The sequence below is a fragment of the Coturnix japonica genome, chromosome 1 (genome assembly GCF_001577835.2).
Source record: "Coturnix japonica isolate 7356 chromosome 1, Coturnix japonica 2.1, whole genome shotgun sequence".
NCBI classification, from domain to species: Eukaryota; Metazoa; Chordata; class Aves; order Galliformes; family Phasianidae; genus Coturnix; species Coturnix japonica.
The window spans coordinates 3,334,267-3,340,266 of NC_029516.1; positions in this window are offsets into that span (position 1 = coordinate 3,334,267).

Sequence of the window (6,000 nt, forward strand, 5' to 3'; positions counted from 1 at the left end):
AGGCCTCTTCCAACCCCTGCAATTCTATGATTCCACAATTTTTGTCCATCCCCCATAGAACTGTCTCTGGATAGTCCTCTCTTCTCCCTAAATCATTTTTACAGAGTGTTTGCTATTTCTGTAGATCTTTTTGTGGTGTTCTTCAGTCCTTAGGGAAATTGAATTTGTATTTTTCCCATCAAGCTGCTGATACAAGCATTTCAAATGTGTTTGCTCCCCTTGTTTCCTTACAAAGAATATAGCAGGAATGGGGGAATATGGAAGTGTGTTAGAAATAACGCTCTAGGTCCAGCTAATGAAGCTTGTCAATGAATATGAAAATCATTACTTTGCGTCTGAAAATTCAGCAAGAGAATGTTTCTCACCCACACTTCTCATTATTTTTTAAGTGGGTAAAAATAAGGCAACTATCCTGTCAATAGACCCATCACCTTGTTCCTGCTCTCTGCCTCGCTGCTTTGATTTGTTGGTAACTTTGCCTATTATTCAGCACAAGTGATTTTGTACATTTGTACATATACTGACTCAGATTGATGACTTTCAGTTATAGCAGCACATTTTGCCTATGAACTGACTTTACATGATTCTAATTAAAGTGATTGCTCTGAGAAGTTTTGGATGGCCCATCCCTGGAGATGTTCAAGGCCAAGTTGGATATGAACCTGGGCAGCCTGATCTGGTGTTTGGTCACCAGCCCACGGCAGGGATTGGAGCTCAGTCTTTAAGGTCCCTTCCAATCTAAGGCATTCTATGATACTTTGATCATCTGTTGTTGGGTTACCTTCAGATGCCTACAAAGAGTATGGTGTATATGTCTAAGGTGAGATGAACTACCCTTCAGAGTCTTGTCAATGCCTAGAAGAGTGACCAGCCATTCTCATACATCCCAGTTTCAGACATCTAAAATGAGACTAAATGATTTAAGGAACAAAGCTCCATTTTATTTCCATTTAACTTTGTAAACTGGACTGAAGGTGCAAGTCTGGGGTGCAAAGCACTTCTACAGATCAAGGAGACAGGAAGCTCCCGGGTAATTTGCATTGCCTTCTGAAAATAGCTATTTGTAGAATAGCTATGTAGATGTATATTTATGTAGATATATGTGTATTATGTACATATATTTATGTAGAAGTAGAGAGGAACCTCAGGAAGATACGTAAAAATTAGATAGGCTAATGTGCTTCCAATATGTCAAATTGCTCCTATTTAATATCTTTATTGATGATTTGGATGAGAGAATTGAATGTACTCCCAGTAATATTGCAGATGACACTGAGTTGAGTGGAAGTATCAATCTGCCTGAGGGTAGGAAGGCCCTATGGATGGGTCTGGATGGGCTGGATTGATGAGCTGAGGCCAGTGGGATGAGGTTCAACAAGACAAAGTGCACTTTGGTCACAGTGAACCCAGACATCGCTACAGAGTTGGGGCAAAGTGGATGGAAAGCTGTGCAGAGGAAAAGGATCTGAGTGTGCCAGACAATCCTTGGCTGAACATGAGCCAGTGGTATGTCCAGGTGGTCCACAAGGCCAATGACATCCTGACATGTATCAGAAATGGTGAAGTCAGTAGGAGCAGGGAAGTGACCATCCCTCTGTACTCAGCCCTGGTGAGACAGCGCCTCAAGTCTTCTGTTAAGTTTTGGGCCCCTCACTACAAGAAAGATATCAAGGCTCTGGAGTGCGTCCAGAGAAGGGCAATGAAGCTGATGAGGGGTCTGGAGCCTTATGGGGTCCTGCTGAGGCAACTGAATTTGCTCAGTCTGGAGAAGAGGAGGCTCCGGAGAGACATTATCACTCTCTACAACTGCCTGAAAGTAAATTGTGGTGAGGTGGGGATCAGCCTTATCTCCTGGGTAATAGTGATAGGACAAGAGGGAATGGTCTTACTTTGTGCCAGGGGAGGTTCAGATTGAATATTAGGAAAAAATTCTTCTCAGAAAGAGTGGTGAGATATTGGAACAGCCTGCCCAGGGTGATGGTGGAGTCACCATCCAAGGAGGTGTTAAAGAAATGGCAGGACTTAGGGACTTGGTTCAGTGGACAATACTGGTGGTAGGTGAAATGGTTGGACTAGATGATCTTAGAGGCTTTTTTCCACCTTAATGATGATATGCTGAGTCTATGATGGTTCTATGAGATATTACATGGTTTTCAGGAAAGAGTTAGGAACACAAGTGCTTAAAAGAAAACTAGAATATATTGATCTGCACAAGAACAAATCAGTAAACTTGTGACAACAATTGGACGCAGATCTGCACCTTGGTCAAATCTGCTTAGAATTATTATTCATCACATGAGATTCAGCACCCTAACAATCAGAGAGACGGCACATCAAAAACAAAGTGCATCAGAAACCGTTGTGGGAAAACTATTGAAACTGCATGAAATAGTCACACTGCTTATTGCTGTAATCTTTAATATGATAATGTCTTTGGGGACTGGGATTATGAGAGACACTTTTATCACAGAAGTCCACTAAGACAAAACATACAGAAAGAAAAAGCCTGACCAAGCAAAACGCAAACATCGCCCAGCTGCGATTTCATGGCATCTAATATGATTGGGGATTTTGCTTATCTGCAAGTGTTATTCTGCCTTTTGTCACAGAATTACAGCACAAAGCCACAAATTCTGATTTGGAGAGTTCACCCCTTGTAAAATAAATGAAAAGTTTGTAGTTCCAGAATATGGGAACAGCCTTGATATGTAAAAATAAAATCCCTGGCATGATTTACTCAAGCTCTTATTGGGAATATAAAGTCAAATGCTGGATTAGGCTTTGGACAGTTAATGAGTAGAGAAACCTCAGAGGATTGGGGTCTTAATTATGTGATTTCCTTTAACCTGATTTCCTCTAGCCCGCTAGGTCAGGGGGACTAATTCCAGAGCATGGCAATATGCTGTGTGAGTGAAATCTACAAAGAAGTTCAAGGACTTCCAGAGGTGAAAAAGGAAGTAGAGAAAGGTGATAATTTTGGTGGAAATTAGGCGTTTAAGCACAGAAGTAACCCTTTGCTGATCACTTACCCATCTGAAAACCTGGAGACAGATCAGTTCTTACACTCTGGTGATAAGCAAACATTTTACTTGACATCAGAAGCCTTCAGGGTAAACACAACTTTGCCCTGAACATCTCTCTGTGATGCACTGCAAGTCTTATACTTCTCTATTTCTCTCAGAGGCAAAAAATGTATAAATCAAGATATCTCCTCCACGCAGTGATAAGTAGAAGTTGCTAAGGTCAGTACTTGGATTGACTGCATGCTTCAGTACTTTCTATCACCTCACATTTGCAGTTTTCTACACCTTAGTAGGTAGCACCAGTTTCAGATAGTGATGTTTGCTCTGAAACAATTTGCATAGATCTATTCGTCTTTTTCAAGGACACTATAGACCTTATTTTGATTACACTTTGTACCATGTTTATCCAAAATCTCTTGCCTTGTTCTTTATTTTTCCTTTTTGAAGAAGCATCAAGTGCTGGAAAAAATCAGGTTAGAGTGACATCTATGAATCAGTGGCCAAAACTCTTGTTGGGCTGTGTAATGAGGATGATAAACTCTTCCATCTTTCAGTGTCACCACACTCCATACTGAAACTCAGTGGTCAAAGGAATTTGCACTTGTTGCTTAATATCAGAACCTACGGCTACATAGAGATGACACCAATTTAAATGAAATATCAATCTAAAATAGCCCAATTTTCCAGCTGAAAGTCTTTTACAGTTCTGGTTTTCTTTAGAGGGGCTTTATTTTGTATTCTGTGCCCTCATTTGTTGTCTTCATCTCATTTTGTTAAGAGATATGAGAAAAAACAAAAAAGGGAAAACTAAAGAAATAGCGCCTACAGATTATCCATGAAAAGATAGAAGTAAGAATGACTTGAAAAAGATGATCAATTTGTAGGCCAGGTGCCAGATTCATGTCACTTTCTTTAGTTATCTAAGAGTTAGGCTTTTAGCCTAAACTGCTTGTATAATAGACGTTGCCTAGAAAAGACATAGACCTCTTCAGAGAACTGCTCCCTAAGATTAGTTAACATTAATTGAATGGTCTCACTGTGCCATAAGCTGAGCTTGTCTTCTGCTTGAAGTGATGCATATGCCTGATTAGGAACTACAGTAACTCATATTAGCAGTGGGAATTGCTATTCCTTGGGTTGCAATAACTTGCAATACCATTTTCTATCAAGGAATCTTGAGTGAAGTTTCATTGTAGAAATTCATTTCCACACACCGTGGATAGAAGGTCTCTTCCAAAACTGCTCTTGAAAGCTGTTTGCCTAACTGCCCTTAAAACCTCTAGTAAAGGAGAATTCTTCACTCATGAAGGCTGACAATTCCATGCCTATCATGATTTTGTATGAAGTTACTTTTCTGAGTAGATTAACTTAGTACCTTTTCTTTTAGCAGAATTTGTTATGGTTTTTTACTGATGTGGATAATTACCATTAATCTTTTAAGCTCAGAATGAATAATTTGGATCAGCTTTCTTGATCTCCTAGCAATAGCTGCCCATAGAATTGTCTACCATCTACTCCTAAATTATCATTGAAAAATAATGCATTCATTTCATAAGGACAACCAACCTTGAATAAGGTTGAGGAAGTGAAATACAATCAAGCTCCTGATTTACATGCTGATTGCTTTCTTATTTTTTTTTTCTTTCTACAAATACAGAAAATTTGAAGAAAAATGAATTTAAAATTAAGAAGTGCACATTTTCTCCCCAGAATAATGTAAATAAGACTGTTCAACTCTGTTGCTTCTCAGTTACTGATCTGCTACTCTGACCTTGTAATCAGAGAAGACTTTGAGCCCTGCATTTGTCTTTGAAGACTGCTAATAATTAAATCCTATTGTTTCATTGAAACAGAACATGACTCTCACAATTTGTAACCAGAAGCAATATAGCTGCAAAGAACAGTGTTGAATAAACATGCCCTTCAAAGATCAAAGGATGGAGGGCTTTGTCAATTAAAAAAAATCAGCATAGCTAAACTGCTGTTTCTCAGCATCTTATTGAGGGTTCAGATCTGAGGCTGCCAAGATTGCTTTGGTTTCATTTCACGGTCTCAAGGGCATCCTTATTCCCCAGAAGTGCGTGGGGAAGCTGGCACACCCAGATGTGAATTGAGTCTTTGGGCAGAGGGAAAGGAAGAGAGTACCCTTCTCATCACTAATTAAACATTCAAAGGATTCATGCTCTCTCCAATAAGCACTTTGTGACATGAAATAAAAACTGGCCTCAAAGAGAAAAGCCATGCACAATGTGTGTAGTAGGCAAGAGGATAACAGGAGGCTCTGTCTTTGTAGTGGTACTGTTTGCTTTCTCTACTTTCCTCTGAGACCTTTCCTTCATCACCAAATTCCACTGAAGAGTTTTTATTCCTTATGACATTTAGAAACTCACCTTCAATGCCAATTTGGCCATGCGTCTCTGAGAGCAAACAAGAGAATCGTAGAATCATTAAGGTTGGAAAAGGTTGTTAAAATCACCTGGCCCAGCCATTGATCCATCTCCACCGTGCCCACTCACCATATCACTTGTTGTCACATCCATCCTTTTCTTGAGTGCCTGCAGGTGTGGTGACACCACCACCTACCTGAGCAGCCAAGCCAATGCCTCATCACTCTTTCTGAAAAGAAACTGTTCCTTAATATACAATCTGAAACCACACTGAGCTTATTCAATTTGTATTTGTGAGTGTGTGAGCATGTCTGCACATTTAAGAAGCTACAGCTGCTTAGGAAGGTCACCTCTTCCCCTGAAGAGCCACTTGACGTATGGCCAGCAATGCTTTCTTGGATCAATTGCAACCACTGGCACTCACTAGTTGCTTCTTGGTGGCCTAGAAAAGGTACAGTTCACCTCTGTGTTCATCTTGTAAACTTCTAAAGTTTCTCCTGTTGCAGTGCATGTGTACACTATTCCAGCACCTGAAGGTAACTGGCTAAGGACTGAGACAGCTTCTCCAGCAGACCTCAGATCTTTCTGCT